The sequence below is a fragment of the Aythya marila genome, assembly GCF_965140915.1.
Source record: "Aythya marila genome assembly, chromosome: 18".
Lineage (NCBI taxonomy): Eukaryota > Metazoa > Chordata > Aves > Anseriformes > Anatidae > Aythya > Aythya marila.
Window position 1 is genome coordinate 12,384,406 of NC_139059.1, and position 23,357 is coordinate 12,407,762.

Genomic DNA, 23,357 nt, shown 5'->3' on the forward strand with positions numbered 1-23,357 from the left:
AAAGGCATGCACACAGATGTCTGCCTAAACCAATGCTTTCACACAACTGACAGCTCTGTACTTCCCAGCAAATTCTGTCCCTTGTTTTCAGGAAGACCACACAACCCTGGAGGATTCTGTCAGAAGGCTCTGCAGGGCTGTACTGTGAATCAAAGACAGGTTAGTGGTAACTGAGGACTACTAAGTTAATTTGGTGATCCTTTAAGGAGTAGAAATTTGCACAATTGCACCCGCTGTTGCCACACTGCCCCTGTCTGAAGTGTTCGCAGCCCATTACCTTGACTGACTCCCGACTGCAGGAGCCCTTGGTGTGGACTGATGTAGAGTGGATGAGAAAGACATTAGCAGCAACTGAAGAGTGAGGTTCAGCTGACACTAAAGGGAAGCAAGAAGCCGATGCAGGAGCAGAGGACAGTGTATGTGTTGATGTTTCGCGAGGGTCCATGTGTTTCCACCTCTGTCTACTGTACAAGGGCTGCTGCTCAAAAGCAGAGGTGGATCCTCCATGGATCAGTAAGATTAAAAGGTGAGAAAGGATGGGGGTGAGGCTGATGCTGTGGGCTGAAGGGATGGAAGCTGTGCAGAAAACGATTGTGCCCAAGCGGGTAGCCCCTGAATGCTTTCAACCCTGATTGGCTTACAATATTTACAATGGAGAGCTTGCCACTGGAGCTCCTTAAGGGTGATGGGAAGTGATAAGGACTGAGACTGGCCTCTTGGTCCAAGCTTTAGAAGTCCATACAGGGGGTTCTGCCTCCAAGCAGGCACTCACACCACTGGGAAGTTTCAACCGACAGCTGTATGTCTGTGACAGCATTATCCAATGGATGGACGAATATCCACCCAACCTGGCTCCCAGGTGCAGCCTCACCAACACACCAGCTCTTGCAAGGAAGCCCAGCTTGCTTCCAGTGTCACTAGGGAGGACTGGTGAGCAGAACCTCTGCCACTGCTGTCACTACTGTCTGAGAGAGCAAGGGGAGATGGTTCTTTAGGTTTTCAGTCATTAGGACCTTAAGAAAGCTACCCAACACTTTGCAGAGTTGCCAGACTAGTTCTCCCTTCTCAAGGCACTGCATAATTTTTCCCCGTGGCTTCCTAGCAGACTCCAATCTTTTTCATGCCTCCTCATCCTCTGCTGTCTTGCTCTGTGCCTGAGAGTGCCTGGCTCTGCCATCATGGATGGGGTCTCTGTGGTGAGCCTGGACTGTCCAAACCCATCTCAGCTCAGTGCTCCTCTTGTGTGGCTCTAGAATCCCTGTCCACACACACCTGCAGGCTTCTCCAAAGCTTCAGGTAGGGATGGGTAGAGTCTAGATGGCACACAACATCACATGAGCATTTCTGTTAGCTGTAATGGCAGGGCTAATCTGTACAAGCATAAAATTCTGAGACTCTTTGAAATCCTACTTTTCAGACCCTGCACTCTCCTTTGCTTTGCATTGGCTCCACTGTGGGAGCTCAAGGATGTGTCATGACATCAGAACAAAACAAGGTAGCCAGCAAAAGCCAGCCATAGGGAAGACAGCAGCCAAGAAGAAGAGTGAGCCGACTGATGACTCCTGGACACACTGGTAAGTGTGGCATCTGGAAAAGTTTCTTTGATGACTTGTACAAAAGAAAATGTTACAAGAGGTACTGATAGGAAAGGGCGAGCGATTCACTGAAGATGAAGCAACTCTCAGTTCATAACTGTGTCTGTTCTCTTCTGAGCTACCGTAACCTTCACTTACACAAAGTTCCATGCCCCCTGTTCTCTCCCTAGCGCTCAGGGATGTGGTTGGAGATAAATCAGGCAGCGGAATGTCCTAAGCTCGGGGACAGGTGCACGCCCTCAGGGACAGCTTGCTGTAAGTGCAGCTGGGCAGTGCTGGTGGGACCGAGGTCCAGCCTCGTGTCCCCAGCAAATTCACAGCTCCCTCCTGGCCCCCATCTCCTGCACCCTCAGGCCCTGCAGCCTTGACAAGAGTCATTCGCAGAAGGGGCTTGCTCAGAGAGCTCTGGAGGTTGCCTGTGCCAGGAGGATCACTTTGTCATTTGTCTCCCTTCATCGGCAGTGTCAAAAGCTAAAAATAGCCAGCCCTTGCAAGACTCCTGCGTGAAGCCATGCCTGCTTGTGTAGATGATATGCTTCCACTAATAGCGCTTGAAGACATTCCTCAGCGGGTAGCTTGCCTTCTATATCTCACTGCAATGCGTTGCCATGTAGGAGCTGGACAACTGTGCTGTGTCCTAAGATGGCAGATGCTATTCTTATCCCAGAAAGGCCTGCTCCGGCACAGCTCCTTTGTCAGCTGAAATGTGAAAAATCAGAAACAGGCCTGAGTGTGCTCCCACTTGTAAGAGTATAAATCAAGAGTGACCCCTCTGAAGCCAGTGGAATGACAGTGAGTGAAACCAGTGCCTGGGTGCTCACTCTGCTCTCCTGGGACATGCTGTCCCATCGGGAACATGGCAGCTGCACGGGTGCTTCAGCGGTCTGTTTGGGGTGTGGGTAGGGACATCCCTTCCCTTGGACATCAACAAATGAAAAGATGGTATGTAGCCCTGAAAGCGTACAATTTTACAACTGCCTCCCTCTGTGGCGAGGAGGAAGCCAGAGGCAGGGCTTACTCCAACCTTCAGAAGCTTCCAGAAAGACTCTTCCCCTTGCTCAGACTGCTTTTGCAGCACTCACTGAGGGAAAGTAGCAGGGCTGCTCAACGGAGATCCTTCAAGGAATCCCATTGCAGTATGGGGACTGCAGAAGAACCTCTGGCCAAGTCAGTGGCCATAACATGCTGGTTATGGAGGCCCCACTCTGCCTGCAGCCTGCCTTCACTAGCTCTTTGGAGAGCTCAGGAAAGGAGGCATCCCAGTACAGTACAGTCGCCACGGGAAATCAATTAGAGGAAGTCAAGGCAGACATCAGTTGGGAGGGTGGCTGTGCCTGTCCCATTGCCATCTGGCCTGTTGCATGAAGGACACAGGCCCCATCAGCTTTCCCCTCAGCACTGGACTCCAGCAGCCTCCTGTCAGTCACAGGGAACTCAGACAGGCAACACCTGACCTCATCTATTTGTGCTCAGAGCAGAATTTGTGCTGAAGGCACGAATTGCCAGCGGGTGGCAGCATGGAGCCTCAGAGGTGGTCCTTCCACTGGGTGCCTTCCCTGCTATAAAACAGCAGCTAGGACTCGCTTAAAATGGCATGCATTTAAAGCTGGTGAAACTTGCTGACCTACGTGTTATTGCCAAACCCAACCAAATGGGATGAAATTTAACTAGTTAGGTCAACTTATCTAGTGTCTATCTATATTCTGTGTTCACTGGAACAGGTCAAAGGCAGGTGGAATGGGCCAAAGAAGGCCTAGAAATTTGTGGCTCATTAATGCTGATACAAAGGACCCTGGGCTGGCAGTAGCAGCCACTGGTCGCTGTGCAGGGCCTCGTTTGCATTGGGCCCTCTGCTGAGAAAGCCTCCATGTAAGTGCTCTGAAGTGTGTGACTGTCAAAAGGCCAACACAAAGCACCAATAGACCTGCCAACTCCAACACACACACCTGATAGCACAGTCTGAGGGCTGTGACTGTTGCACCTCTTTTGACAGCTGTGTTCTGGCTGGACCTTTAGAGTGCAGGCACCAGGGGAGGCTCAGGACTCTGGAGTGCCCCACTCATCTTAGGATGGACATGAGGATCTTACCTCCACAGGTGAGGATCTCTTAGACTCTTAGGCCACAAAGGGCAACAGAGAAAGCCCTTTGCAGCCTGAAGGGTAAGCAATCCAGGGGAGTTTTAGGTTAGATGTTAGGAAGAACTTCTTTACTGAAAGGGTTGTTAGGCATTGGAACAGGCTGCCCAGGGAAGTGGTGGAGTCACCATCCCTGGAAGCCTTCAGAAGACGTTTAGATGTAGAGCTTAGGGATATGGTTTAGTGGGGACTGTTAGCGTTAGGTCAGAGGTTGGACTCGACGATCTTGAGGTCTCTTCCAACCTAGAAATTCTGTGTGATTCTGTGTGATTCTGTGTGAATAATAAGCCAAGTGTTTCCCACGGTCTACCTTTAAGCTGACTCTAGGATCAAAATACACATCATCAAAGTAATTGTCCCGGTAGAAGTAAGTGACTGTGAACTCAACCAAAGCTGACCTGGACCTTCACTGTTCACACACAAAAGCAGAACAGGGCCCCAGCGGGAAAAGACATCCTGTCTCTCATCTCCCTCTTCTTCATCTTGCAGAGGAAGCCCAGTGAGGGGGGTTGAGAAGAATCGCGTATGAGGTTCCCCTTGCCCTCTGAGACCTGTGAGCAGGACCAGCTCCCTGGGAGACAGAGATGCTGTGAGAGGTAGGGTCAATCACTAACAGACACTGGAACCACAGGCTGTCTCTCCTCTAGCAAGTGGAACAATAGGAGAACATCAGTGGGGCAGAAACAGGTGCTGAGGACCTGACACCTAGGCTCAATGGGTTCCAGGGGCAGGGGTGGGGGTTCCAAGACCCGAATGCCAGTTTGAGGTGGGAGCATGGCAGAGGTGCCTGTCTTATTTAGGTGAGCTGTGCTTTGTGGTTTTGGCTGTGTGGATTCCTTCTCCAAGGAGGAGTTTTTATGTCTCTGGCCCAGAATGGGACAGAAACAGGAGACCTGGTTACCTAGCATTTGGAGAAGACTTAGGTTTTAAATGATTTTTTGCCTCACTCTTCACCAGCAAATGACTAATATAGAGTATTAATATATAGTAACCGCACTGCTCAAATTGCAGAAGGCAAAAGACAGGGACTGGGAGAATGAAGACCTGCTCACTGAAGGAGATTACGTCTGACAGCATCTAAGGAACCTGAAGGTACACAAGTCCATGGGACCTTGTGATGTGCATGCAAGGGTCCTGAGGGACTGGACAGATGAAGTTGCTAAGCATATTCATCATATTCAAGAAGTAATAGCAGCCTGTTGAAGTTGCCACTGACTGAAAAAGGGGAAACATAACTCCCTTTTTTAAAAAAGGGAATAAAGGAAGACCTGGGGAACTACAGGCTAGTCAGTTTCACCTTTGTGCCCAGTAACATCATGGAGCAAATCCTCCTTGAAACAACATGAGCTGCCATTTTCACCATACATTAATGATCTTGTTTACCTGTTTGATTACCTAAGATGGTTATTATAGTGCAGACTTTGTTAAGGGGTTGTGAACTTGTGTGAGAGGGGCATCTAAGCACTCTGGTAGAACAAAATGGTATCAGAATTAAAAGTAGCTCTGGTAAACTGTAGAATTTTTCCAAATTAAGAAGGAAATCTAATGAAGAGCAAAAAAGCACTTTGGAAGACGAGGCAGAGAAATGCATGTTTTATGGCTGCCAAACTATACGGGAAAGGAAGTGAAAATTGTAATATATCACAAGTTGGCATTTTATGACAGCTATAAAAAAGGGACATTTTGATATTTTTGAACATGTTCCTAGCTTTTTTCCTAGCATTTTTTTACATGTATTGGTGTTTGGGTGTTGTTATTAGAAACTGAGAAAGTTTCTACAATAGGAAACAATTCATATTTCAGCGTGTTGGATTGACATTTATGTGACATAATTGATAATTATGTGATTATATGAGAAAAACACTAGCTTTACATTGAAAAATATATTTTGAACAAAATAGAATCACAATAGCATTTACCTTAAATAAGAAATACCTTAAAAATATAATCTGCCTTACTTGAAAATTATCATATTTGGTAATAACTTAAACTCACATTACTCTTATATGATGTTTTATGTATTTTTTTTTTAAATTTTATTTATTATTCTTGGGATCCTTAACATGCTCTATTTTTCAGTTTGAACTAAGCATCTCAGTCAAGGTGTGCTGTTCCTAAAGCCATCTTTAGATATATTATTCTTTTCCTATATATGGGTGTAGGACTAGGTGATCTTAAAAGCTCCCTCCCTTCAAACCCAAACCATTTGACAATTCTGTTATTTGTGATATTCTCCTGTGCTTGAATTACAGTGGTGGTTAATTAATGATCCAATTTATTACATTATTAGGGCAAAGGTAGAACACCAGGAAGAAACTAAGGATTTCTTTTTCTTGAATTGTGATTATCTGCTATGTGTCAAGGGTTGCTTTGCAATGATGCACTATTTTTAAAATCAAGCTGTCTGTCATCTGATCAGTACTAGTGCAAAGGTCCTGAGAAAAACCTTGGTCTGTAATGGCCATAAAGAAAGATCTCTCAGAGAAAAGCTTAAAATAGATGGAGCTGATGGGCTTATATAGAGCTTGTGTCATATATGGACTGCAGGAGATCTCCTGAGTGCAAAAGCAGCGTTCCGGTGATAGCAGAGCAAATGCTTGAAAATATTCCCCTTCAGACACTGTCAGTAAAGCCACATTTAACAGGTCACACTGTAAGCTCCTGTTAGGAACCTGAGGAGAGGAGGAAACCAACTAGCACCTGAGTCTTACTGTTAAGGTTTCACAACAGTGCTTTTACACCTCAAGCAGAGCAGGCACTACAACCACTTCATGCCAGTAGTTTCCTGAGGTCAGCACAGTACTTCTTGGAGAAATATAACGCAGTACACAAGGAGGGTTTGGAACTGAGGTACTAAGAGATAAAATGGAGGCTTAGCAAATATATGAGGCAGAGAGCAATGCAAGGTCATGGGACGGCTCTGAGGCCCTACAAGGCATCCTGCTCATAAATTATACTGGTCAACTGGAGGGGCTTGCCATGGATCTGAAGACATCGATTTGGAAGGGAACTGATATACACCTGTGCTGCCTAGCAAAGCAGTGAACAAGTGAAGTGTTCATTGCAACTTTAGCTGATTAGGTTAGTATTCAATTAAGCTAATGTTACATGAACACCAATACAATCTTTCATCTGTGAGAAGTATTGTGCTATGGATAAGTCTCCAAATTGAAAACAAGTTTTGAGAACCCTCTTTTTTTCAATGTAATTAATGAATATAGGAATAAGCAGTAGAAATCATCTCATGTGATAACAATACTGCATACTATTTCTGCTGTCATGAATACCTTGTTTAATGGTTTTTATGTTCAAAAGCCTTTCATTTTTTATAAAGAAAGCAGGTCATTTTTGGGGGTATATTCATAACATCCACTTACAGCAACAAGATGTTAGTTGTAAAAAATCTAAACAAAACTCCATAGTGTAACCTCTCTCTCTGCTTCTCTTACAGGTAACTTTCAGTTGACAAACAAACCAATTAATCAAGTGTCTGGTAATTTTAGTTTTTTTTTATTGCTATCCTCATTTTTGCTCCTTTCATTCCATTTTCCAACTTCTTTTGCCTTTTCCTTCCTTTTCCGTTGTCATCAGAGCCTGTCCACCCCAATCACCTGCTCTGTAACTGGAGCTGTTTGGCTGCTATGGCATCTGATGGAAAGGGCATTCTGAATGTCACCTTCTCGGCCAAGACCCACTGCCCAGATATCTTTCACTGACATTTGCTGTGGAGATAGGAGAAGTTTAAGTAACCATAGAAATTTGATGCATAATCAAGAGCTGTTCCTCTTCAAAATTAAGTTCCATGTCCTCCCTGTCTCTAGCTAATTTTGCCCTCTATCTTCCCTTTTCTTTGTAAGACTATTTTACACTGTTGGCAGCTACTTAGGTGTTATTAGAGGAAAGTAAAGAGATTCCCGGTTTTAAAGTCTACTGTCGAAACTTCTCAAATTGAAGTCACTTCCCTTTCCCCTGCTGTGAGGTCAAATAACAACTGTATCAAGCATTGCAGAAATTAGTCTCTTAACAAAGGAACAGGATTAGAAGATAGTAAAGCCATCTCAGCCCATTCCCATCTAACCTGAGGTACAAAGAAGTTCTCAACAGCAACAGATACAAAGGTTAGCTCACTTAACCCTAGGATGTATTTTGTCTTTGCCATAGCCAAGCCAATACCTGGCCCAAGGTGCCCTTCACATGACCAGATTAGTTATCCTTTCATTTGTTGAGCTCATCACTGGGTATTCTCTATAAATCTCTCCAGCTTCTTTCCTGCTCTATCCTTTCTAGCACTGCTTATCTGGAATGATAGTTAAAATCTCTGAAGGACGTCTTATCCAGATAAACCACAAACAATTACCCAGACTAGATAAGCTAAGTCATGAAAAGAGAAAGCCTTCATCATATTCCATTTAATTTGACACGGCACCCACCTTTCAATAGAATAAAGAGAACTTTTTATGTGGAAAGTGTCCTTACCATCTCCAGGCTCCAGGGTCCAGTGCCCAGCCACATCTTAGCAGAAGTGTTGGGATGAGAAGCTTTGCACCAGAGAATTAGTGTTCCGGCATTTCTCCTTGTCTCATGCCAGCATTCCTGAGAGGTCTTATTTTACTCTGGGGTATGAGGCTACACATTTGTTGTCAGTCTGTTCATTAAGGATCCACAGGCACAAAGGTCCTTCTTGGCATGTTCTATAAATATTAACAGCATCGTTGAGAACAGCATTTGCAAGCTGCAAATCCCATCAGGAATTTTCTTTAAGATTACTGTAAAAACTAACAGCAAACAGTAAAAAAAACACTGAGCATCTTTCATTATTAACAGGAAACATGGGTGTTTTAGCCTTGCATTCTGTGAGCACTTCATCATTATGAGACAACCTATTTTGTTGCACGTTGACAGTTTCTTTAGCAGAAGACTTGCCGTATCCCATCACTCTCATCCCCAAGATTTACTCTGTGGATGTTAAGTCGATTTCCTAAATCTATGTGTTAAACAACATATTTTGGCAACAAGCAGAAGAAATAGGCATGACTTCCAGCTCTAGTACCTCATTAAGTTTTTTTGCTGGGTTCAGTCCACTGAAACAAAGCTATATCTATCATGTCAATCACCAGACCCGAGGGAATACTTTGAACCTTCAAACCTTGAGAGTTTTGGCTTAAATTACAAAGAGGGGCTTTAGATCTGAAAGTGTTTGGGGCACAAAGGAATTGTATGGAAAGTTTGGAGAAAGTTTTTTGTGCTGTGAAGTTTCTCAGGGAAACATCTCAGTAGAGGAAATCTACTTAATTTTAAACAATTTTCTGAACAGATGACAAGAATTTTGTCAAGAGCCAGAAGCAGAACCTGTGCTCTTCAACTTCAGAGGAAACATAACTAAGTAGAGCAATAGGGACTTGTAAAATTTAACTCCAGGATCTCTGTTCATAATGGAAGCTGATCATCCCTCTGTGTAAGAATGAATACTATCGCCTTGATATTTATTAATTCATATTATTTATTATAAGTGTTTAATGTCTTATTCTGAACTCTAGGACTCCTTATTCTTTCAATGGAAGTCAACCGTCAAATCCCTACCTAAAAGAACTACAGTGCAGGACATCCACTTTGGAGTCTAAAAATAATCATAGAATATGACAAGAAACAAACAACAGGTGATGAGAAACCAACTGATGAAATCTGGGGATGCCTATGAAAAACCTGATATGTTCAGATTAACAACAGGTTTTTATTAGTCCTCTTCAGCTCTGCAATCTATGGAGTGGTATTTTGTTAAATGGCTGTGACTGAGGAACAAATGGGAAAGCTTTGTCCTGCCCACTTCAGTGCAGATCAGGTGAGGTGCTCTGAAGAGAAGACTTGACCTTATCTGGCAGCAATTAAACAGGATAAGAACATGATGAAGTAACTTCCAGAATGATGGGGAGAAGAGAGAGATCTGAATATGGGGCCTGCAGCAAGACTAGAGAACAACGGACTGCTCAGAATAGCAGGAAGCAGGCAGACACTTAGGTCTCAAAAATGTAAGCTGGGAAGACTTCCTTCCAGCTTGTGAAAGACCTAGGAGTCCCATCTGTATACATTGTCCAAGTCAGGTTTTTCTTCTAGATCCTTTCTTCTCAGTGGTTAACACAGTTTCTGCCAGATGTACTCTGACACCTCAGCAAAGTTTAAAAGCTATTGTTTCGATTATACCATTTTGATAAAAAGATGCAAATGCAATCGTGTAAACTTACATTGCCATGTCTATTGAAGAACTGCAGTTAATTTTTGGAAAGAGGCAACATCCTAACAAAAAAGACATCAGTAAAGATCAGCTATTAGAACTGTTAGTCATAAACCTTCCAGCACTATTTTCCATTAGCACATATTAGAGCACTCTATTCAATTGAATTTAATGGTCTTAGACGCAGGCCTTTATACTTACTGTATACTTCTGTTATGGAAGCCTAGCTGTTTCCTGCAATAGGCACACCTGAATGATATGAGCATGAGCTGTCCAGTGACACCACAGGAAGTCCAGATTCAACTCCTTCTCTAACAGGAAAAGTGGGGAAGGAATGACTTTGTGCCCATCTGTGAATTGCCAACTAACTGTGTCTTGTACTGTTCTGAATTCAGGGCTGTTCTGGCATTGGTCCCCCATATGTGCTACTCAAGTCTGCTGTGGGAAGCTGAAGGGATTCAGGATTTCCACCGCATGTCAGCAGGAACCAGGCATAAATCAAACAGCAGTAAGGGGAACATTTTTTTTCTTCATTATGCTCTGTCTCAGAGCACAGTCGGCTCTTTAGTTGGCTGAATATGAGCCAGCAGTGTGCTCAGGTGGCCAAGAAGGCCAACAGCATCCTGGCTTGCATAAGAAACAGTGTGACCAGCAGGACTAGGGAGGTGATCGTCCCCCTGTACTCGGCCCTGGTGAGGCCGCACCTCGAGTACTGTGTTCAGTTTTGGGCCCCTTGCTACAAGAAGGACATCGAGGTGCTTGAGCGGGTGCAGAGAAGGGCGACGAAGCTGGTGAGGGGCCTACGAGGAGCGGCTGAGGGAGCTGGGCTTGTTCAGCCTGGAGAAAAGGAGGCTCAGGGGTGACCTTATTGCTCTTTACAGATACCTTAAAGGAGGCTGTAGCGAGGTGGGAGTTGGTCTATTCTCCCACGTGCCTGGTGACAGGACGAGGGGGAATGGGCTTAAGTTGCGCCAGGGGAGTTTTAGGTTGGATCTTAGGAAGAACTTCTTTACCGAAAGGGTTGTTAGACATTGGAACAGGCTGCCCAGGGAAGTGGTGGAGTCACCATCCCTGGAAGTCTTTAAAAGACATTTAGATGTAGAACTTAGGGATATGGTTTAGTGGGGAATGTTAGCATTAGGTCAGAGGTTGGACTCAATGATCTTGAGGTCTCTTCCAACCTAGAAATTCTGTGATTCTGTGATTCAGTTCTTCTGTTCCATCTTCTTACTGGACCTGACACCTCGTTGTCCACCCAGGCACGTCCATGGGATTTTATTCCTAGGAACAGCTGTCATGTATAGTAAGCATCTGCAGGGGAGGTGTTCTTTGGTATAGATATACCAACACCAGACTTGCAGCCAGTTTGGAGCCTTAGAGTTGTGTCTGAGTAGCCCAGCGCAGAAAGCATCCAGTTGCACCTTCAGAAGGAATTTCTGGAAGTCCTATTGTTCTGACAGTGGGAGCTCCTTTTTTTGAAACTTGTGGGATGAGAAGGAGGTGGTCTGTTACTGACTTGCACTTGACATTTTCAACCTTGCAAGGTGGATGACAGCTTTCCATACACACTCTGTACAGATATAATGCAGTTGGTGTAAATACAAGACCACAGAGATGGTGACAGCCCCGTAGGGAAGTATTGTGGACTGCATGTGCTCTGCAGAAAGCTTCTGGTATTAAACCTCTTGGGGAGGGAGTCTCAGAGGAACATACAAATGACAAAATGTTATGCAGAAAGCCAGTGGAAAATGACATTCCACAGAGAGACAGACTAGGCTTTGAGGAAAAGATCGGCTCCAGGGCAGGTGTGTTGTGCAGTGGAGCAGGGAATCAAGGCCACTCAAGGGAGCCATCAGGACATGGCAGCCATCACGAGAGAGGCTGACGAGGCACAAGAAGAACCAGCAGCAGCAGCAGTGGCTGCGAGCCTTTTAAATTGGGCTTCGCCGCCATTTTGCAGTCACTCACCGAGGCAGCTGCCCCCCCGACTTTATAAAAGCAGTCCCTAGGGAACACTGCAAACAGGCCTGCCTTGGTGTTTAGTGCAGGCAGTTGAAGTGGAGGATCCTCTCCTTCCCTTCTCTCCCCTCCTTTGGGAACTCTGCCTCTTACAACTTATAATTTCAAGAGAGGAAGCTACTGTAGAGAGTAATAGTGAGCCTGCTGGTTTGCCAGCGCTGCACCCTGGCAGAAGGCTATTGCCAAGAAAAGTGTGGGGACCCAGACAGAGACTCCACACAAATGTACAAGGAAGGCTGTTGCCAAGAAAAGTGTGGAGACCCAGACAGAGGTCCTATGCAAACATGCGAATGCGCAGGTCTCTGGCTGGAGTGAGTGCTAGAGCCTGACAGGGTGACAGAAAACACCTGTGTCAGATGCAGCCAGGTGAATGATTTACTCGGCCTAGTGGTGACCTGAAGGAAGAGGTGGAGAGGCTGAGGATCATTAGGGAGTGTGAGAGGGAGATAGGTTGGTGGAGCCAGTCCCTAGCAGCCTTGAGGCTTAGGCAGCCAGCAGAGGTTCTGCAAGAAGCACATCACCACCTACCACCTTGTGAGCGGGTAATAGGAAGGGACCAGCAGGCAGACAGAGTTTCTGCTGCAGTGAACCCTCTCTCCTCTCCTCCCCTCTCCTCCCCTCCCCTCCCCTTAAAAATGATGGTGATGAACTGGGGGACAGGAGGCAATGGCAAAAGGTCCCTGCTTGGCGTTACAAGTGTAGCAGGTGCACCTGCCCAGTGGTTCCCCTGCCTTCCCAGCTGCCCCTGCAGAACAGATACACTGCTCTGTGAGGACAACTAGACACTGGTGAGGGTGATGATTCTTCCTACTTGGATGTACCAAAGTCTAATCAGACTACCCACTGCATTAAAACCTTCTCAGTAAAGAATAAAAGATGGGTCATTGTCATTGGTGACTTACTGCTGAAGGGAGCAGAAGGTCTGATATGCAGACCAGACCTGCTATACAGGGAGATCTGCTGCCTCCTGGGGTCCCAGGTTAAAGATGTAAAAAGGTTATAGCCTCGTTCGCTTATATGGCCCTTGGATTATTATCCTCTTTTGTTGTTTCAGGCAGTGATAAAATAGGAAGAACTTCTCTAAGGACTATGAAGAAGGACTTCAGAGCCTTGGGGCGACTGGTCAAGGGTTCAGGAGCACAAGTCATGTTCTCCTCTATCCCTCCAGTTATAGCAAATAATGATGGACTGGAAATGATGAGCCAGCGGAATAATACTTGGCTTTGAGCCTGGTGTCACTAGTGGGGGTTTGGATTTTTTGACCTTGCCTTGATTTACATGAGACCAGGCCTGCTGACAACAGACAGGAATAGCTTATTCCACTGGCAGAAAAGGGTTTTAGGACGGGAGTTGGCAAGGTTCACTGAGAGAGCTTTAAACTAGGTATGAAGGGGAGTGGGAGTGAAACCAGGAAGAAGTTACTAGAAAGGAGCATGAATGTAACATGCCAGTTCTTGCAGATGAGAAATATTCTAGCAAGACCTTGCAGTCTTATATCTTGGTGAAGGAAGAGGATGGCATAAGATTTTGCAGGAAGGACACAAGGGTTGGTGAGAGGTTTGTTACTGTGGAAACACCTGAGTATGGTCAAGAGAGTATTAGGGCTTCTCCCTCCCAAAAGGTGGCCCAGCTGAGGTGCATTTATACTAATGCACGCAGTATGGGTAACAAACAGAAGCTGGAAGCCACCGTGCTAGTAGGAAACTATGATGTAGTTGCCATCACTGAAATCTGGTGGGATGATTCCCATGGCTGGCTACAGACAGTTCAGAAGGGATAGATGATGAAGGAGAGGAGGAGGAGTTGCCCTCTATGTTAGGAAGTGGGTAGATTGTGAAGAGCTATGTCTGAGAAACAGCCATGACCAGGTTGATTGCTTGTGGGTGAAAATTAAGGATTGGTTCAGTAAAGTACATCTAGTGGTTGGTGTCTGCTGCAGGCCACCTGATTGGGGGAGTCTGTTGACGAGGCCTTCTTGCTTCAGCTGCAAGAACTGTTGTGCTCACAAGCTGTTGTCCTGATGGGGGTCTCAACCAGCTGGATATTTGCTGGGGTAGCGGCACGGTGGGTTCCAGACAATCCAGGAGATTCCTGGAGTCTGTTGAGGATAACTTCCTGTTCCAGGTAATAGACAGACTTACCTGAGGTGAAGCCTTACTAGACTTGGCACTCACCAATGCAGAAGAGAGCATTAGAGAGGTTAAGATTGGAGTCTGCCTGGGCTGTAGCGACCGTGCCCTGGTGAAGTTTGTGATCTTAAGGAATATGGGTCTGGCAAAAAGTAGAGTCAGAACCCTGAACTTCAGGAGAGCAAAATTCTATCTGCTCAAGGAATTACTGTCTGGGATCCTCTGGAAAACTGTCCTTAAGGGCATAGGAATGGAACAGAGCTGGCAGCTCTTTAAGGACACCCTTCTGAGAGCACAAGAGCTCTCCATCCCCCAGCAGAAGAAATTGAGCAGAGGAGGCAGGAGACTGGAATGGCCGAGCAAGGACCTGCAGCTTAAACTGAGGGAAAAGAGAGAAATGTACAGGAAGTGGAATCACGGTTGTGTAGCCTGGGAGAAATACAGGGGTGTTGTCCTGGTGTGTAGGAGCAGATCAGGAAAGCCAAAGCACAGATGGAGTTGAGCTTGGCAAGGGATGTGAAGAATAACAAGAAGGGGTTCTGCAGATACATAGGCAGGAGGAGACAGGCCAAGGAGAGTGTGCCCTCTCTGATAAACGAAACGAGAGAACTGGTGTCCTCAGACATGGAAAAAGCTGAGGTACTCAATAAGTGCTTTGCCCCAGTCTTCGCAGATGGTCAAGTTTCCTATGTCTGTCAGGACCCTGAACCTCGAGGAGAGGGCGAGAGGACCAGATTCTGTCCCACTGTGACAGTGGAAAAAGTCTGGGACCACCTAATGAAATTAGATGTGTATAAGTACATGGGGCCAGATGGTACACATCCCAGGATGCAGAAAGATGGCTGATGTGGTTGTCAAGCTGCTCTCCATCATATTTGAAAAATCATGGCTGTCAGGTGAAGTCTCCAGTGACTGGAAAAGGGGAAACATTACTCCCATTTTTAAGAAAGGGAGAAAGGAAGTCCTGGGGAACTACCTCACCTCTGTGCCTGGCAAGATCATGGAGCAGATCCTCCTGGAAGACATCTTAAGGCACGTATGAGATAAATAGGCTGTCTGAGGCAGCCATCATGGCTTCACCAGAGGCAGATGTTGCTTAATCAATCTGGTGGCCTTCTATGATGGAGTGACCGCATTGGTGGACAAAGGAAGGGTGATCGATATTATCTACCTGGACTTGAGCACAGCCTTTGATATGGTCCCTCACCACATTCTTCTCTCTAAATTGGAGAGATATGGATTTGAAGGATGGACTGTTAGGTGGATAAAGAATTGGTTGGCTGGTTGCAGCCAAAGGGTTGTGGTCAATGGTTCTATGTCTGGGTGGAGACTGGTCACAAGTGGTGTCCCTCACGGGTCGCTCTTGGTACCAGTGCTCTTCAACATCTTTATCAGTGACATAGACAATGGAATTGAGTGCCCTCAGTAAGTTTGCAGATGACACCATGCTGAGTTGTGCAGTTGGTATAACAGAGGGAAGGGATGCCATCTAGAGGGACCTGGACAGTCTGGAGAAGTGGGCCCATGAAAACCTAATGAGGTTCAACAAGGCCAAGTGCAAGGTGTTGCATTTTGGCTGGGCTGCATTAAAAAAGGGGTGGCCAGCAGGGAAAGGGAGGTGATTGTCCCTCTTTGCTCTTGTGAGACCCCACCTGGAATACTGCATGCAGGCCTGGGGTCCCCAGCATAAGAAGGATGTGGAGCTCTTGGAACAGGTCCAGAGGAGAGCCACTGAGATGGTCAGAGGGCTGGAGCACCTCTCCTGTGCAGAAAGGTTGAGGGAACTGGGCTCGTTTAGCTTGGAGAAGGCTCTGAGGAGACTTCATTGCAGCCTTATCTCTTTTCTCTGAATCAGTGAAATCAATCCTCTTATCAGTGTAATCAAGTAAGGTGCCAAGACAACTTCTTACCATTTGCAACTGCACAGACTGCACTTCATTCCCTCATGTTGTTCATACAGAATGCACTGCACACAGGTAAGAAGTCAGGAAGGAGAGCCAGGAGACCTGCATGGTTAAACAGGAAATTACTGGGCAAACTCAAGTGGAAGAGGAGAGTCTGTAGATGGTCAGCCTCACCTCCATCCCTAGTAAGGTGATGGAACAAATTATCCTTGGTGTTGTTTCTAGTCATATCAAGCATGAAAGGGTCATTAGGGGTAGTCAACATGGCTTCAGCAAGGGGAAGTCATGCTTGACCAACCTGATAGCCTTTTTTGAGGATATATCTGGGTGGATAGATGATGGCAAGGCAGTGGACGTGGTGTATCTTGATTTCACTAAAGCCTTTGCCACCAAAGGTGGCAAAGGTTCCAGGGTGACAGAACACTGGAACAGGTTGCCCGGGGGGGTTGTGGAGTCTCCTTCACTGGAAACATTCAAAACCCGCTTGGACGCATTCCTGTGTGACATGATTTAGGTGTTCTTGCTCTGGCAGGGGGACTGGACTAGATGATCTTTCAAGGTCCCTTTCAAAATCCCTAACATTCTGTGATTCTCTGTAATTCTGTGATTCTGTGAAGTGTGTGACTGCAGTACTCTTACAAATCAGCATGAAAGGGGACAGGATTTCATCGCAATTGTCATCTCCAAAGGACACTGCTCTTCTTGATATTTTTGCTTGTTGGTTCTGAAAGAGAATTGTTAAAGAGAAAAATGTTACTGAGAACCCTCCACTCCATTCTGAAATTAATGGTGCTGTAACCAATTTCCCTCTTGGATTTCTACAGTTGCTACAGCTGGGATTAGCTCAAGCCCTTTCCATTCCCCCAGTTTTTGCTGCATCACCTTCTAGGATGCAACACACTCATATTCCACAACCTGTCACTGATGGGATTTCCTTTACACAGCACTCACAGTGTTGCGTACCAGCCCTTCCCTTGTCTATGCTCAGGGTGGGACAGGCACATAGGCACTGTGTCTCTCCCAGCTGCACCAGTGCTCAGTTCATGCAGGGCCATGGTTTGTCACTAGAGCAGCACATCCACAGAGGCATTCCTGGTCCTTCTTGTGGCCCTGAGACCCTCACAAATCATGGTCAGGACATCAGACTCCCTGATTACTGGGTGAGGAGTAGCTGAAGTGACCTGTACAGGAGGGGCACTGCTTCCTGAGTAAGCACCTGAGCCTGTTCTTCAGGCCCAGGACAAGTGGACCACAAGAGAAGGTTTCCTACCTAACAGAAGCTGAGCAGCTCTGAGCTTTCTACAGCCTCTCAGGGCTCAATAGCAGGGTTTGTTAGCTGTGTCCTGTGAGAATTGTAGGCTTCATGCTGACAGGAAAATGAGTAGGTTACTTGGAGTAATGAAGGCTAACATGCATTTTATCTTCATCAGATGGCAGTAGGAATGTAGTTGTCTATACCTAATTTAACTGCAATGCATCTTGTTACCTACTCTGAATCTCATTCTACCTGCATCTTTCCGATGCCATGCTACTGTATAAAGAGTAAAATCTTGGAAGGCTAGATCCATATTCATCATCTAAGTACCACCAGTTTATATTGGAATCTGCTATGCTTTATTGTCATGAATGAATTATCTTAAAAACTGCAGTCAGCAAGGAATAAGTGCCGTAGCATCCAGTCTTCAGGAAAAGTTGCATGACAGAAATCAGGAGTCACAATTTTTTAGTACAAGGAACAATACTTAAATTTAGAAGTTTCTAACTTTTGGACATCCCTTTATGACTGAGATGAATCTGTAAACTTGGACTTCCTAATCTACTTCCCATTGAACTGTGTATAAAACAAATCTCCACAAGGCATCTCAGAAATTCTTGGGCCTGAACTGGGAAACCTAGTGAAAAAGAGGAAGCTAATGAGACCACCAAAGGAATTAGATGATGATATAGAAGGTATTATTTGCTCAGAATTTCACTGCTGCGCTATTATGAAATAAGAAATGCAACCTGACAATTTATTCTCTACTGTACAGGAATTCACTAGCTGCCACAGAGCAACCTGTTTATAGTAAGTTTTAACTTGGTGAAGATGCAAAGATCTTCCAAGCTGAATGTAAGATATCAGCAGTGTTCCTCTACAATCACTTCTTTCAAGTTGTAAAGTAGAATAGAAGGGTCCTATATAATGATGTGGGGCTTGTGATCACTCTTTTCCTGGGTTTATTTTGTGTAGGAGACTGACACATGAACAGGGGCCATGGAATTTCTTCTACTGATGATCTTATTGAAGCTAGTTGATAGTAGTATTGAAAACAGCATCACACTGCAGACAGTGAAATTTCATTCCATTGGAATATAATAAAGTCAAGTTTCCTTTTTCACAAGGCAAATCTAAAAGCAAAATTCATTGCAAGATTCTGCCTGGCTGTAGGCTGAAGATCTGTGTCTATGTGCATATTTTCACTTCAACTGATATGTTGCTAAGTATTCTCTGTCTCTGCTAACCTTAGAGCTTGATTGAGTAGAAGTCATATCTTAAGGGCTGGCAGAGATTGAGGCAGCTGCCTGATCTCTTCCTTAAGACAGTTCTATTTTCAGCACGCCTGAGTCTCTTTTCCTCCATGGGAAATGTCAGCACTACACTACCTCACCCATGACATATTACTTTGCAGGACATTCTGTTTCCAGGGGCTGCTCTAATTCCTCCTCTTCTCTTTTTAACCTATGCTGTGCTCTGTGCTTTGCATCCAGCTGAAGTAAAGTCCAGTCCTGCAGAGGCAGGAATGAGACTAGGAGAAAGTTAGTGTCTGGCAGGATTTCTTTCTCCCTTCCCTTCCCTTCCCTTCCCTTCCCTTCCCTTCCCTTCCCTTCCCTTCCCTTCCCTTCCCTTCCCTTCCCTTCCCTTCCCTTCCCTTCCCTTCCCTTCCCTTCCCTTCCCTTCCCTTCCCTTCCCTTCCCTTCCCTTCCCTTCCCTTCCCTTCCCTTCCCTTCCCTTCCCTTCCCTTCCCTTCCCTTCCCTTCCCTTCCCTTCCCTTCCCTTCCCTTCCCTTCCCTTCCCTTCCCCCAGTTCCTTTCACCAGTTCCTTTTACCAAGAACTGTCATTCAAATAGCTTCCCTTCATGAGGCTACCGTAAAAATTTATGAAACATTGAGAGGCAAATGCTGTGTAGCTCAGAAGGATTTTGTAAATGCTGATATGAGTGGCTAGATGATTAAACACTGCTATTCTTTCTGCAGGAGTTTCCTGTCCTACGGAACAGGGTCTTGAAAAGATAGGCTGCCTGCAAACTTTCATTAATTATCATTACTATTTAGAAGGAAACATTAAAGTATATATTTACAAATATTAATCATACAGACATTCTCACAGGCATAGAAGCAGTGACCTTATAGATTTTTCCTCTTAGCCTCTTTTAGCCATATTTTCTTCTGATTTCTTTTCCTTTTCCAACACCTTCAAATCTAAATGGAAACACCTTCTAATCCAAATGGAAAGGTCTTTCCTTTCTAAACCTGCACTGGGAATTCGTGTTCATCTTGTGATCAATGTCAGACACTCTGTAACATCTGCCATTGCAATCAATCATTTTTTTCTTTCTTAAAATATAAGTCTTTTAATACCATATGTGGGAAACTATGGAATTCTTGGTAGATGAGGATTGGAAAATGTATTATTTTTTCGTACATGGTAGAAATTTTTAATTACCATTCACTAAAGCAGGACTTACAGAATTAACACTGGAATTCATTTTATTTGAACTTGGTGGTTTAATGCCAAGCATTGAAAAGTTGATTGTTCAATCCTTTTAACACCTGTGTTCTAGATGGGCCCAATAAATGATCTATCTATCTCCTTGATAACACAACCCAACAAACCAAAATCTGGGCATGTGCATTAAGTGTGGTTGTTAAGGACAGCTTAAAGACAGGCATGTTTTTGAAGAATTGTTGTTATTAATTTTTTTTGGAAACAAACAAACATAGAAGTATACAAGCATATGATTAATTTTGCGAACTTTCAGGAATTTCACTAAATGTGATTCTATACCAAACTTTTAGCTAAACTCTCTTTTAAACTCTCAGTTATAAAGCAAAGCTTACATTCCACTGTATTACTGTAACTGCACTGTGATCAACTTACTTTAGATGCACTTAGTAATTCCAGTAGTATTAGAGAACAGTAAAAAGAGATCATTTGAAAGTAAAGCTCCCATTTTACAATACCTTTTTCCTATTTCAGCAATAATATATAATTTTATGCATTCTGAAAATAAATAAATTGCATTTTATCCAATTGATTCCAAAGACTTCTGTTTTTTTCAGGGTCTATGGAAGATCATAAACACTTCACTCCAATAACTCTAGAAATCTGCTAATAAAAGTAACCCATTACCTGGATGTACATATCTAAACCAGCCCAGCTCTCATGCATGTTTTCCAGTGCTCTCATGTATGCAAGGTTCCTTTGTCTTTTAATGAGGTGATTGTAGACCTGGCTTGCCTGGGACAGTGGAGTTCACAACCTGTAGTCCCAGAGCAAGAACGTGAAATATTCACTTTTTTAAAATTTTTTTTTAATGGGGGTTGTCAGGAACACAGTATTTCTATTTAAAAAATTACGAAAACACAGATGAAAGGGCTGAACAATTTGCTCATATGTATTTATAATGTTAAATGCTTTTATACCACCCTGTAGTTGGTTAGTTCTTAGTTTTGTGGTGAAGTTATAGCCATCCAACTCAGTGTATGTACAACTTCTAGATCTCACCATAAGCTTAAACTGCTAATCAAATGGATTTTTTTTTTTTTTGGTTGCAAATTATTAGTTGCAAATTTAGGTGCACACGATGTGAAATTTATACACTGAGCAAAATAGCAATTGTAATCCATGAGATCTCTGCTCACAAACAACTTCCATACCTGGAAATTCACATTTGTACAACGGTTATTCTAATACTGCTCAAGACCTTCCTGCTGACACTTTCCTGAGTGAGAAGGATCCTTCTACATGCCTCCTTTCTTCCCCAGTAATACTTACTAGACATTTTAGTGCAAGAAATTACATAAGAAAACTCATTTCAGCTGAGATGTCCTCCTCTGGCATACAGATAACCATTTTTAATTATAATTCTTTTGCTTCTTCTGTCTCCCATTTAGGTAAAACATGAACAATCCTGATCTCTTCATTCTATTTTAGTAAAAAATTCTTAGTGGAGTCCTCATAGCCATACTTCACACAGAAGAAGATTAAGCTTTCTGATGAAGAAGAAGCCCTAGTTCTTCTTTTCAAAAAATTTAGGAACCAAGCTGCATGCCTGCAAATTCTTATCTGTTTGGGAATGTTGATATACTATCTTAATTTAAGGCAAGCCTTTCTGAAATTCTTCTGCAAACTGAGGTAGGATGTGTTAATAATGGCATTAAATGGTCCAGGCTGCAGTTCTTACAGTAACAATCTGTCTCTCCAGGAGCACACTGAAGGTTTTAGGTCTGCTTACACTGAGCTCCAGGAGAAAGAGCCAAACAGCCTTAGCACTTCCAGTCTGAAAGCCTGGATTTTTAAACATGTCTGTACATTCTCTGTGTGGGCTATCCTGTTTACCCAAATAGGCCATGTTCCTTGCATGGTCCTTCCTTTTAGCCCTGTAGAGGTTCTAGTGCTAGTTATCTTACACTATCTTTTGTACTTCAAAGCCCTATTGACAGCTGTTCCAAAAACTCATTTTGCTGACTGTGTTATTCATACAATGGGAGAGGTATTGTGGAGATGGACAAGTAAGGAATCTCTTTCCATTTTAGGGTATATCTCACATAAGAGATAATACCATTGCTTGCAACTAGAAGCACTTTCATAAAATGCTTTGGGTTTCTAAATGTGCCTTATAGGGATGTAGGGACACTAAATTCAATGTACAAATCACTGCTGAGTGGCTATCAACAACTGAAGATGTGTACATTTGCTAGCTGCTTCCTCTTCAAGCCAGGCCTTCCCTTGGCTGACTTCACACCTACTGCTGCCTGACTGTGTGCCTCACTCCTGCCAGCTGGGTCCACAACTTGGGCAACCCAACAGGAAAAACACAAAAGAGCTGTACTGAAGAGACTGGATTTGTCATTGGCAACTGGAAATTCAACATTTTCTGTCCCCAGAATCAGGCATCTAGCCTAAGACACTCAGCTGCTCTCAAACAGATCCTGGAGACACAGGCACATCCTGAGGATGGACACTTTGTCCCAGCATGACAGCACTGCATAAAACAGGTTTGCTACCTACTGCTGAGAGCAGGGCCTCATAGGAAAGCAACAGCAGCTACCAGTACTTCACCTGCTGCTGCCACGGGATGCTGCCTTGACAGTGCAGATGTTACAGCTTCCCTTGAAATGGAAGACTGGAGCTCCCACATCAACCTGAGGGAAGAAAATCCCTAGATCTCCCATCCTGGGAGAGCCCTCAGTCACCTCTGCTTCAGACCTTGTTCATTGTGCATGGTGTTCTGAACACTGTGCTCTGAGCTGCCAAGACCCTCCTGTCCCCTCCATGGCTAGGACCTATAACCAATATGTTGTTGGGCACTGTGTGGCAACCCCGTGCCCCATTGACTCCACTATGGAAGTCTCTCAGAGCAATCCCTGCTGGCCCCAATCTTGGGAGAAAATTTGCACTTGGTCCTGCCAGAGGCAGGTGCCAGTCACCCTCAATGTCCAGTTCCTAAAGAGACAAGACTTCAGATGTATCCCTGTGCATGCCGTTTCACACCAGCTTACTCTGAGATCATCCTGGACAGGGTGTCACAATCATCCTCCCTATGCTGGATGAGTTCTGGGTTTGGGCTCCAGGCACCAAAAAAACAGGTGCTGCAGTGCAAGAGGCTCCTTGGAATAAGTTCATCATGCACAGGGCAGTGCCTGGTTCTAGATATTACATCAGATTCTATGCATCACTTTTCTAACTTTGTCCCTGTGTTTTCCACTGACCTCTTTTAATAACCAGAATGCCAACGACCAGGAGAAGAACATGTTTAGGCCTGAGACAATTCAAAACAGCTCAAGCAACAGCTGTTACATATTTCTTGTGGCTGAACCCTATAAATCAGGAATTTCATCTTTCTTTGTTCAGTAGAATATACTTTTTACTTTTACATTCATTTAGAGATGCTGTGATTTTTAGCTGTTAAAATTAGAAGACACCTTCTGATCTTCTGTTCTCATGTTATATAATAACTGCTACAATTCTCAACTCCTTTTTCATTACTAGGGACATAGATAATGTCTTTAGATATCTCACTTTTCAGAGAAATACAGCATCTTTATATATCCATCTGCATCTGTTTCCATGTTCAGACCTTG

General features: G+C 44.4%; 1 long non-coding RNA gene across 1 annotated transcript in view; it reads right to left on the reverse strand.

The window, feature by feature from the left end:
* The window catches only part of LOC309885266, a 95,468-nt gene that overhangs the window by 67,305 nt on the left and 4,806 nt on the right, over window positions 1-23,357 (reverse strand). Inside the window, exons 2-4 of the long non-coding RNA XR_014318770.1 lie at window positions 16,652-16,736; window positions 16,019-16,114; window positions 8,208-8,422 (exon numbers count right to left, since the gene is read on the reverse strand). This is a non-coding gene — a long non-coding RNA (uncharacterized lncRNA). The remainder of the gene's footprint in view (window positions 1-8,207; window positions 8,423-16,018; window positions 16,115-16,651; window positions 16,737-23,357) is intronic.